At 40.0% G+C, this 13020-nt stretch overlaps 1 protein-coding gene across 15 annotated transcripts in view; it reads right to left on the reverse strand.

Annotated features, from left to right (window-relative positions):
• The window catches only part of MGMT (O-6-methylguanine-DNA methyltransferase), a 369933-nt gene that overhangs the window by 210593 nt on the left and 146320 nt on the right, over positions 1–13020 (reverse strand). For 6 of the 15 annotated variants that reach the window (XR_013636086.1, XR_013636085.1, XR_012160040.2 and 3 more), the window contains 3 exons: positions 10500–10575; positions 8808–8997; positions 6867–6968 (listed from right to left, as the gene is read on the reverse strand). The exons of 8 other annotated variants lie outside the window; for them this stretch is intronic. The gene's annotated coding sequence lies outside the window, so the exon portion shown is untranslated. The remainder of the gene's footprint in view (positions 1–6866; positions 6969–8807; positions 8998–10499; positions 10576–13020) is intronic. One more of the 15 variants, XR_013636087.1, reaches the window with a different exon arrangement.

A 13020-nucleotide genomic window follows, 5' to 3' on the forward strand; every position in this document is an offset into this window, starting at 1 on the left:
ACACTGGCTAGTCAAGTGTAAAAGTATAATTAGGCAGGCCAAAAAAGAATTTGAAAAGCAACTAGTCAGACTCACAAACTAAAAGCAAAATTTTTTTTAACTACATCAGAAGCAGGAAGCCTCCCCAACAATCAGTTGATGATCGAGGTGCTAAAGGAGCACTCAAGGAAGACAAGGCCATTGCAGAGAAGCTAAATGAATTCTTTGTATCAGTCTTCACTGCAGAAGATCTGAGGGAGGTTCCCACACCTGAGACATTCTTTTTAGGTGACAAATCTGAGGAACTGTCCCAGATTGAGGAGTCAATAGAGGTGGTTTTGGAACAAATTGATTAAATAGTAATAAGTCACCAGGATCAGATGGTATTCGCTCAAGAGTTCGGAAGGAACTCAAAAATTAAATTGCAGAATTACTAACTGTCATATGTAACCTAGCATTTAAATCAGTTTCTGTACCAGATGACTAGAGGATAGCTAACATGACACCAATTTTTAAAAAAGGCTCCAGAGGCGATCCTGGCAGCAAGTCTAACTTCAATACTATGCAATTTGGTTGAAACTATAGTAAAGAACAGAATTATCAGACACATAGATGGACATCAGATGTTGGGAAAAAGTTTACTTGGTTTTTTGAAGGGAAATCATGCCTCACCAATCTATTAGAATTCTTCAAGGGGTCAATAGACATGTGGACAAGGATGATCCAGTGGATACAGTGTACGTGGACTTTCAGAAAGCCTTTGACAAGGTCTCTCACGAAAGGTTCTTAGGCAAAGTAAGCACTCATGGGATAAGAGGGAAGCTGCTCTCATGAATTAGTGACTGGTTAAAAGACTGGAAATAAAGGGTAGGAATAAATGGTCGTTTTTCAAAATGAAGAGTGGTAAACAGTTGTGTCCCACAGGGATCTGTAATGGGACCAGAGCATACTCATAAATGATCTGGAAAAAGGAGTAAACAATAATGTGGCATAATTTGTAGATGATACAAAATTACTCAAAGCAGACTGTGAAGGGAACTCTCAAAACTGGGTGACTGGGCAACAAAATGGCAGATGAAATTCAATGTTGATAAAGGCAAAGTAATGCACATTGGAAAATCCCAACTCTACATACAAAATGATGTCATCTAAATTAGCTGGTACCGTTCAAGAAAGAAATCTTGAATTCATTGTGGACAGTTCTCTGAAAACATCCACTCAATATGCAGCAGCAGTCAAAATGTGAACAGAATGTTAGGAACCATTAGGAAAACAATTGATATTAACACAGAAAAATATCATAATGTTACTATATAAATCCATGGTATGTCCACTCCTTGATTACCACATGCAGTTATGGTCGCCCCATCTCAGAAAAGATACATTGGAATTGTATAGGCTTGGGCTGCAACCTGGATTCTGGAACCTTCCAACCTTACCTCAAGTCAGCTGCCACAGGCCAGCCATGGGTGTCTAAATGCAGTGTAGACATACCCAAAGAACACTGCAATTTTTCACCTGTTTAATCACTTGTCCTCCAAAACCAGAAAAGTACTTGGCTGCTTCTCTGATCACCTGCTTTGTAGCAAATCCACACACCTGACATAATGGTGTAGGGGTGAATCTTAAAAAATAATAGAAAAGAGCCAGAGATCCAAGGTACCATTGTCTCTGTCACTGCAGCTCCCACTTTCCCAAACTAGAAGGTTAATCCCAGTAACTGTTAATACACTGCTGCTCCTGCAGTGAACTAGTGGGATCTGCAGCTAATCCCCATATCCTTCCCTGTAGCTCAATTCCAATAGCAACTAGCTCTAGAACACATCTACAAATACAGTGATATAAGCTTAGTCACAATCTGATTCTACCATAGGCCAAGATTTCTGGGCCCAGTAGATAACAATGTAGCCGCATATTCACATGTACACATGGTAAACTATGTGTACATGGCTACATTACAAGTGAAGGTGCAACTGTAGTACAAGTAGACATACCGGTGCTAGCTTTAATAAAGCTTGCATGGGTAACATAGTAGTTCAGATGTGGTGGCACAGGCTAACAACCAAAGTATAAGCCTGCCGAGATCCTGGGTACCTACCCTGATTGCTAGACTGTGTTAAAGCCCAGGTCTCCATGTCTACACCGCTTTTGCTACCTGTGCTAGCTAAATGAAAGACAGCAACGGTATGCCTACAAGTGCTTAAATTAGTAGATGTGCAGCACAGACAAACCCAGAAAGGAACACGTATGTAAACCAGCAGAGTTAAAAAGAGGATAGAAACAGAAGGAAAACACCACAGAAAAATGTAGATAAATTAAAGCCCAGCCATTATTCTGGGGTGGCAATGCCCTCCCTGGTGGCACTTCGATGACCAAACAGTTAAATATGGTTGAAAATAGCTTGAATGTTCTGTGAACCAAAACTGAGGTTAGCTGTTGAGATAGCTATGGATGTGATAGGTTCTCATTCACCCTCTAGGAATAATTCAGAAGTAGACTGCTGTACCCCAAAATTAATGGAGAACAGGATTCTCTCATATTAATATAATCCCGAGTCCCTGTCAACAGTTAGATGGGACCTACCCAATGTACTATGTCACATTCCCACCTGATTTTGTTTGCACTTGATGGACTAGACCAATGCTATTCACTGTACTTTCTACCATCCAATTGTAAGCATAGGATCCTTTTTGGCTCTTTAACTTCTGTGCGATGGACAAGTCACTATTAGTAAGGAAAAGCAAGACTATTGGAGGTGTAGTCCTCCATTGAAGCCCCAAGTTAGAATCTGACATGTCACATGACATAAAAGGGTTTTAGCAGCTCAAACAAAATTCTTCATCACAGCACAGTCAAAATAATCTTTCCATACCTCCTGCATGCCCATGAATAGCGACAAAGTATTTAGCTATGACTACTCTCTGCAGGGTGCTTTTGCAAAAACTACTGGTGTATTATGTATTAAATGGGGTCCCATTTTCAATATTTTTATCATCTTTGATTGCTTGTCAATGTCCATTTTATCTCTGGATGTGGCCTTCCAGCAGACAAATAAACGTGCATCTATGTTGTCTCTCTTTTGTGTCTTTTCCTCCAAGGATTTGAACAAATCTTTTGAGGATTTTAATAAACTGTAATTTATGTCTGGGCATATGAAGATTCACAAGGTCCCTCTGGTGGTATGGGGACAGACACTCCTATTCCAGATAGAACCACCACGGGGAAGACTGTTTATTCTTTAGAATGAAAGATTACAGCAGCTGACAGAGAAGGGACAGTGGAACAAGTACCAAGATGAGAAGCAAACACCTCCGAAGACTTTAAAAAAGTTGAAATAAGGTCACAAATTTACATACTTCTTGATAAAGCTTCAGCAAGCTGAGCCAGGTAACGCGTTAACACACCAGTAGCTGTAGCCTCATATATTACTGCCACCATTACTTAAAGGGCATTATCCACTAAAAGTACTTTGGCAATCAACTGTGGGACAGGAATTTGCTTCTGCCTTCCCACTGGTGGCCACTATACTCCCAAGGCAAGAGATGAGCAGTCTATCAGTGATCAGCAGGTTTAAACCCATCCCTGTGAACAGCCTGCTCTTCCATGCAGAGGTGCCACTACTAGAGTGGCAGGGCCCTCCCCAAGGGACCACCTCAGCATAATTCCAGACAAGTTTATGCAATGAGATAGCCAGGATTATAATTTGCAAGTTGAGTGAATGAACACCCTCTAACATTCTTCCTTTCCAACACTTTGAAGGAGGAAGATATCCCATAGCTTTCGAAGAACACAGACAAAACAGATGCTGTGATGATCTTACAATGATTTAACACTTGCTGGAGAACTTTTTCAATTTTACAAAAGCTGCCTTTGCTTTGTTATCCTGATGCCAGCTGTTGCTGTAAAACAGTTTTGAGGAAAACCTGTTGGGGCTGTAAGAGTCAATACAGATATTTACCTAATTTGATTAATTTCATTTAAAAAACATCTAATGTAATGAAAGTAATGGGTATTATTCTTTACTGTTCAATGAGCAAAAGCAGGCTCAGAAAATGGCTAGATAAGCTCTATTAAGATAATTTTACTGGACAATATATTAGACACATAGCTAAATATGCACAGTACTTCCATATATTTTATTTAGCTCACTACTGGCTCCTGGCATGAGGGAAGGGAGATGTAGGTTAAGTTGTGAATGCAGGCCAAGATTCAAGGGGTTTCTAGGAGGTGGCAGGCACAACAGGTTATGAATTGCTCCACTCAAGAGCTTCGGCTTAGTCCCTTTTTTTTTTTTTAATACCATTTCTAGCAGAATGCATCTTAGTGGCTACTCAAACCATAGGTAGTATAAGGAGTTAAATTCCTCCAGTGTTCCAAGGGTGTCTTTTTTCCTTGAAAATATACCTTTTTTTTTACCCTTTTAAAAAATGCAAAATTAAATTGCATTTAGAATTAGAATTTTTAATTCTATTGTTAATTTAGAGGTTAATTGCAAAAACTTTCCCTGGCCTTTCAGACAATTCCAGACATACATATATGAATATGGTCAGCAGCAGCTGTAAAACAAAAAGTATTACTTGGCTAGATGAACATTCTCTTATGAACTAAAGACCCACATAAGTCTGTTAAGAGCTTTAAATATCAAATTCTTCATATGACAATAAAGAAATCATAAGGCTTTTAATACTGATGATAAATAAAGGCACCATATTTATTTATGATAGGCTCAATAACTCTGCATAGAAAATAGCTTTTGTATGCACTTTATTTTATGACATTATTATATGATACTGGTATTTGTGCATAATATTCAGAAAACTACACTAGCGACAAACACTCTGTATATATGATAACCTTTCCACTGTTTTCCACCATCATAAATATATTTTATTTCTGATTTCAAATAGAACTGCATGTGATTCTGAAAACCAGATACTTTGAAAAGCTCCTTAATAAATGTCATTTTATCAGTGAATCTGTCTACATTTTATATGCTAAATAGTTGCTGGCACTATAGTTTAATAAACCAACTTCTTTCGCATTGTTCTCTAATCTTTGACATTGTGAATTTGCCATAAGGAATCTATGAGCAAGCTAGAAAATCAAATTCAAAATACAAACGTGACTTGTTTGGAAATTCTTCCTCATACTTGTAGGATCATGCTATTTGGTTAAAACACAATGTTGCCCTAATGGTAAAAAAATTCTGGAGAAGTAACACTCCAAATAACTTCTAGAAAGCAGAAATCTGACATATAGGAGTAGGTTGTTAAAGTAGAATGCAAGCCTGCCCCATTAGCATCACAATGATCATGATCACACTGTTTATATCCGGGGGACTAGGGAAATATAGCTAGAACAGTAAGGAATAACTATTTGAGAAAAATGTGAAATTATGCCAGTTACTATATATTTGAAAAGGCCTAGGGGTAGCACCAATGCTGCAAGCGGACAGCTAGATCAACAGTATCAGCATATTAAGCAGGCTTGGAAAAAAACCAAAACGCTAACCGTGTAATCAAGTCAAGAAAAGAGTACTCTATATTCACAGGTAATCGGACCGATTCCGGGACACCTCGTCAGCTTTTGATAAGAAGCGATAGACATTTCATAAGGAGGTAAGAAATGGAAATGTTTAGAGTGGACTTTAAAACAAACATTTGCAGCTCATAGGGAGTCTTTTTTTTTTGGCAAGAAAAAAACCTATTTTCACAGATAGTCCTTTACTAGAGGATTTGTCGAGATGAACAGATTTATGAGTCAGGAAGATCCCTTAAAATTACAGTCTTGATGGGTCTTTGATTGGCTGAGAAGTTCTTTTTGAGAGCTAATTCTTCATTTTGTAAATGTCACAAGAGACAGTTTCTTCCAGTATTTTGAAGAAGGCACAGCTAAGTGAACAAACAAATTAATGTCAGATACATTAATTAGATATGAAGTTCTCATTGGACTAGCCCCTGAAATTAGACCCTGTTGTGATAACTGAGGCAACACATTTACCCTAGTTGTGAGATCAACTGTGACTACTGAGCGAAAGTTCATAAAGTGCCCCAATAATCTATTACAGTTAAATGTTGATGGGAAAAGTGCAAAAAAGGGAGGCAAAAAGATGGAATGAATCCAAACAAAAAGGCCTACAGATATAATTCAAGGACTGTGTTAAGAACATGCCTGGAAAATGAGAAGAGTGGAATCAGACATCGGCGAACTAAAGTTGGTGTGTTGGAAATTAAGTCTAATTGGTAGACAAAATAATGAAGGGTTGGACTATTCTGCCCATCACTCCCTTTTAGGGTCCTTAAAAGAAGAGATTTTGAGGGGATTGGATATGTACACTGGCTGACTGAGAGATCAAAAAATGGGAAGGAGCAAGCTTCACCATCATGGCAGCCACCCCTACCATCTTCTGAGATTCCAGGAGAATAGCATGACACTACTATGCTTTTTCATCCTAACCCTGAGAGATAGCCTGAGTGAATTATGTCAGATGTCACCACCACTTCCACCATCGGCAGGTCAATCCCAAACACGGTTGTCACAGTGTCAGGGTAACTGCATGTGTATTCCCCTTCCGTGGTCCCTTGAGGGTACACACTTACGGTTTCTGGCTCCCAGATGTCATCTCTTTTGGGTGGTAACCCACATCTCTTCCCCCTCTTGATTGGGGTTTTAAGGCTGCACAGCTCCCTGACTTACACTGTGATATCCCCAGCAAGCCAGTCAGCACCTGTGCTTTGCTTTCTTTCCAAAGGCTATCAACAATGTATTGCCAGCAACCGTTACAAGTTACCACCCTTTCTAGGCAAACACATTTATTCTTAAGATAAAAGCATTACAGAGAAATCATACAAACAATAAAATATTCTATATGCATGCTAAAAGCTTACCAGGAGTCACCCATCAGTCTTATGGGACCTTAGCAGGCGAAAGTCTTTCCAACCCTTTGGCAAGTGTTGGGGCCTCCTTGAAGAGAAGGTCCTATTCCTTTGCTGAATCAGAAAGAGGGCCCCGGGTTACTTTAAATGCAGCCTTTTTATGCCAAAAGCCCTTTCTTTGTCTGTTGGTCTCTGCAAGATTCAGTTTGAACCAGTATATGCAAACTTCCCCAGGGGATGGTACCTCTCTGGCGGTGTTTACAACTTGAGTGATTAACCTTAATCACCCCTGTATTCACCCCCTCCATGCTACTGTAATAATCTTTGTACAAAATATGCCTTGTAAGGTATCTCATAAAAACAAATAACTTGCTGTTCAATAATATCATGGTGAAATGTATGTAGCAACACTATATATAAAGTTATGAAATCCCCCTGCATGATGTTCTTAGCACATGTTCAAAACCACACAGCCCTGTGCAGGTAGAAGTATCTTGAATGAAGAAATGTGCGTTTACCTCAATTTACAATATAAGTAGTAAACAGGCTCCTCGAGACACCAGGGAAAGGAAATGGCAGGAGACAAGACAAATCTGCATTTCAGCAAACACAGGTGAGAAGAAAGAGCATGGAACCTCCTTCATCACCAGACTCCATGTCGCCTTTTTTACCGTTTGAATAAACCTTACTTTGAGGGGTAATCTTCAGAAGAATCCACTTGAAAGCGTGACTGGATTTAAGAGGAGCAAAACCACCCAAATCTCTCTCTCTCTTTCAACTAAGATGACAAAGGAAACATCCCTTTGACTCTGAGGGGAGATCCTGACCTGAGAATTTGGTCAGCCATGTTGCTGGGAACATGTGGTAAGGATTTTACCTTGTACCAAGTCTAGCTTATTAAGTTTTAGCGATTGGAAAATCACTTTATCTTTATTTCTCTTGTAACCATTTTTGACATTAATACCTGATACCCGAATTCACTTAAAATCCTATCTTTTTTTGTTAATAAACTTCTTTAAACTGAATGGTTTGGTAACTCCAGTTAAAGTAGCAAAATGCTGAATATTGAACCTTTACAGGGGTAACAGACCTTTAATATCTGAACAATCTAGGAGAAGGCTGAACAGTGTAGAACATACATTTGGGGGGAAATCTGGGACTGAGAGGGTGTTGGGATCATCTTGAAAATAATAAACCAAGACTGGTGGAAACCAGAATGTGACTGGTGTGTGTGTTGCTGAAAAGCTGCTGGAGTCAGAGCAGCTGGACCAGGGTTCCAACTGTAGAGTCAGACTGTGACGTGCATGCTGGTAGGCTGTTTGTGAGTGGCCAGATTGGGAACTACAACAGCAAAGCATTGTGAGGCACCCAGGGTTCCAGGGCAGGTGGTGACAACCCCCCACTGGTCTGGATTACACTCCAGAATGTGACACTCCCCACTTTTTTAGTTCCTGGAGAAGGTAAAGGCAACTCTCCCCACTGGAGCTGTATACAATCCCTGATTCAGATAAATCATTCATAACATTCAATACATCCCCCCAATACACCTTACACCATTTGGGATGTGAGACTTTGTCTACTCCCACCCAATGTGTGTTTTTCCTTCCCTACCTATTTCTTTTCTATTTTGTTTCTTTCCTCTCTCTCTCCTTTTTCCTTCTGGGTAATAAGAGTCTGGCTTAGCTGGCCAAGTCTGCACATTTTAAAACATTGTTGTAAGACTCTGACCGGAAAGGCAGCTAAATGTAAGCCTGGTACAAGTTTGGCAGTTCTCAGAGGGTACATCTTCACTGCAATAAAAAAAAACCCATGGCACAGACTCTCAGAGCCTGGGTCAATTGATTCAGGCTTGCAGGGCTCTGGCTCCAGGGCTAAAACCCCTCACGAACCTGAATGTCTACATTGTAATTTTTAGCCCCACAGCCCAAGCCCTATGAAACCAAGTCAGCTCACCTGGGTTGGCCATGGCCTTGCTGCAGGTCTTTTATTACCTAAAACAACTAATCATGCCAGGTGCTGTGCCTGTGTTTTTTTCCAGAAGAAATGTTGCAAGTGAGAATTAACACGAGACACAGAAGTTGTATTTTCTATCTTGGCTGTTCTTTTCATTCTCCTTTCTTGTGTGTGTGTCTTGTTTTGTGTTCTAGAAAACAGGACTGGATGTTAACAACAGCAACAATGACAATTCCAGCCTATCTTAACTAACTTCTTCTCTTCTCCTGCAAAGGGCAGTTATTTAACATCTGTAGTACCATCAAAGAGACTGTCAAAAGAAAGGGGGGCTTTTTCTAAAAATCTTCTCCAGCTAAAGGGGAAGGAAACAAGGGATGTTGTTAAAATGAAAGCCTTATTTAATACTTCACAATTCATATGCTTAAACTGTTTTTTCTCTCCCACTACCCCCATAACTTTAATAAAAGATTAAGAGGATTTTTAATAGTGTGTTTGCCATGGTACTAAGCAGGCTGAGGTCTCTGTATATCAAACCCTGAACCCCATTTAAAACTGTATAATGTTGGACAGTTACAAGATCGGGTTACCAATTTTGACTCTTTGGGCCCATATATTCCAACTATATTACTACTACTCCTCTGCCCCCATGCCAGCTGCATTAGAACATATGGGATTGAATTTTCCTAAAGCGAGAAGTGATTTTGGAGGCCCAACTTGAGACACTTTAAAGAGGATTCGTTTTCAGAAAATGTTGCACACCCACCTTTTGAAAATCAAACACCTTTGAAATATGTCACTTGATACACCTAAAATACCTTTTGAAAATTTAGGACGTTTATGTATGTGGTATATCTGATGGGAATTATGCCTTATGAGCGTGCTAATCAATGTTAGTGACTTGCCATTTTATAGTACTTTATCAGTACTATGACCAGGGGAAAAATCTGAGATTTACTTTTTCAAGAGTTTGGGGTTTTTTAAATCCTTGTTTTTTAAATTTTTTTAAATTATTTTTCAAAACAAATAGAACCAGTAGAGTCTAAATTTGTGGAGCAAATCACTCATTTAACACAAAAAAACAGGACAACAAAAAAAGTATTGGTCAGCAAGATCTTTTCATTGAGATTTTGAGAACATTAGAGTTCACAAGGAAACAAGATGGCTTAAATCATGAGAAACGCACCCCAACCGAAAGTACAGGCTGTACTGTGAGCCCTCAGTGGGGAGCTCCAGCTTTTCAAAAAGACATTCTCCTTATATTTGCTAAGGACCTGCTTTTGTAGAGTGCCTTGTATACTGTCAACTTCCCTGCTTGCGGCCTTTTGGCTAAGTTCAAATGTAGAAAACAAGCAGGACCTCTGGACTGCAATTATATACATGAAATGGTAATTGTTACAGAGTACTGTGAGATCTTAAAAGATTTTAGGAAATAACTGTACCATTCAACAGATTTTATCATACTAATAGCTCATTTTTAGAGTAAGAACAACACTCGACTGGATCCAGCTTTACTAGAGATTGATGAAGTGGTCTGTCTGTTCTATATACCAGGTGAAAAGCAGTGATCTAAACTGATTTTCCAAAAACTGTGGTAGTTGATACAACTACAACTATTTTATATGTACTTTCTGGCAGCATGGATGGTGGGAAATTGTACTGACTATTTGAAATAAGAAAATATTTAAAAAATACCTTCAAAAACTGAGTTCAGACTATGTTTGGAGAAGCTGTGAAATGGTTTCCTTTGTAGATACTTCACAGTCATCAACTGAGGTAGAAGCATGATAGGAAGACAGAACTTTAGTTGACTGTGCTTTTAACATTCAAAAGGTGTACATTTTTTTTTAGTCCTTAATCCACACTGAAGTGAGAAATTTACTTTGTGCATTTCTTTACAAATGTTGTATATCAATAGATTTTAAATACAGTTTCATAGAACTGGCACACAAAACCATGTCTGGAAATGGAAGAAAACCAAACTTCCTTGTCCTGCCCAGTTCCCCGCACCTTCTCTAAGGCCCCCCGCCCCGCTCCATCCCCCTTCCTTCCGTCACTCGCTCTCCCTCACCTTCACTCACTCGCTAATTTTCACCGAGCTCGGGCAGGGGTTTGTAGTGCAGGAGGGGGCTACAGGCTGGGGGGGTTCAGAGTGTGGGAGGAGACTCCAGGCTGGGGCGGGGATTACGGTGCAGGAGGGGGTGAGGGTTCTGGCTGGGGGTGCAGGCTCTGGGGTGGGGCTGGGTATGAGGTGTTTGGAGTGCAGGAGGGGGCTACAGGCTGGGGCTGGGAGTTGGGGTGTGGGAGAGGGTGTGGACTCCGGGAGGGAATTTCGGGAGCAGGAGTGGGTTACGAGCTGCGGCAGAGGGTTGGGGCACAGGAGGGGGTTTGGAGTGTGGGCGGTGCTGACCAGGAAGCAGCAACATGTTCCTTTGGCTCTTAGGTGGAGGGGCAGCCAGGGGGCTCTGCGCGCTGTCCCCATCCCCACAGCTCCCATTGGCCATGGTTCCCGGACAATGGGAGCTGCAGAGCCAGCGCTCGGAGCTACGCTGACTGGAGCCACCAAGGTCCCTTTTTGACCAGGCGTTCTGGTCAAAAACCTGACGCCTGGCAATCTTAAATGGTACTGGTATATATTTTGTGAAGGTTACTGAGAATACAAGAGTCTGTAAAAATAACGTTTCGAGATAGATTTCAGTTTGATGAGTAGTCTTGGGGACAGTATTAAGATATACTTTTCTGAAATATTCTTAGCTCACACTTATGCACACCTAATAAGCCTAACGTTAATCTTTATGGTGTCTAGTTCTGGGGGTCATTGTGTTTGCAAGGGATGACGGCAGACATCCTTGATTTTTAAAAGCGGCAAAGAGTCCTGTGGCACCTTATAGACTAACAGACGTATTGGAGCATAAGCTTTCGTGGGTGAATACCCACTTCGTCAGATGCATGTCAGATAGTCCATAATGTGCCACAGGACTCTGCCACTTTTACAGATCCAGACTAACACGGCTACCCCTCTGATACTTGATTTTTAAAGTAACTCAAATCTCTGAAAACAAATCTGGGGGAAAAATGGACTTGTAATTTACATGTTTTTTTGTTTTTAAGGAAGTAAGATAATTTGTCCTAATTTATCCCCAGACTGACATGAAGAAAATTTCTATAAATCCTAGAATTAAGTAAACCCTTAAAGCAATTACAATCACAAACAAAATTAACTTGCAACTTGCTTGAGTGGGGGAAAAGCCACATAAATTCCGAACAGCAGCCTCTGGACTGTGAGAGAGAAATCGGTTTTTAAAAGGTGGCCTCTAATTTTGCACTTCATATATTGCACACACACACGCACCAACAAAAAACCCTAAAAAACTGAGTTTGTGTATGTGAATTTGGTAGACTCAACATCTAACTACCTGCCTGCGTACATGTGCAAATTCAGTGTTTACATATAAAATGTAATAAAAACCTGGCTTCCAAATTTTCAGTGTGCTGCAGGATTTTTTACTGAAATGCACAACCCATATTGTAGGTAGGAGAGTCAGAGGAGGAAGAACTGAAGGGTCGGTAGCTGCTTCAAACCTATTTAACTTGTTTAAGCAATCATAAAGACTTCAAGATTAAAAAAAATCCAAAAACCAAATTTGGGAGGACAACAAATATTTTAAGAGGCTGGACAGGGCTTGAAAACACTCGAGACCTAATTATTTTGTTCTTAGGAGCTCTAGGACTTTATCAAAATGGAGAAGAATAAAGTGGATCACAAGATGCTAAAGCTACTGCCCTTATAGAAAGGTCTATTAAGTGTTCATGTCACAGCTTGGCATATTGAGGAAGAGCCACTCTGACTGCTGGATTTATTACAAGTTTTACAAAGTGTTTTTTTACAGTAATTTTTTCTGTGAATAGCAGCACTGGTGTTTGGAGCAGCCTGTGAAACAGAAGCAAAGGGTCCTGGCCTCTCTGTTTACAGTTATGCTGCCACTTCTCATGTTCTCTGTACAGTTCATAAGGGAATAATCCAAAATATACCAATACATATTTTTAGTCTCAGAACTATGTTGTTCACACTATTATAGTTGAGACTGTGCCACGGTTTACAATGTAAGCCCTATTTTCAGGGGTACAGAACTATAAAAATTCACTTTGGATTGAAATGTATATAAATTCTCAGGGTGAGAGAATTCTCTCCTCCCCCTTAAAAAAAAAAAGCGTT

This window comes from Lepidochelys kempii, chromosome 7 (genome assembly GCF_965140285.1).
Source record: "Lepidochelys kempii isolate rLepKem1 chromosome 7, rLepKem1.hap1, whole genome shotgun sequence".
NCBI classification, from domain to species: domain Eukaryota; kingdom Metazoa; phylum Chordata; order Testudines; family Cheloniidae; genus Lepidochelys; species Lepidochelys kempii.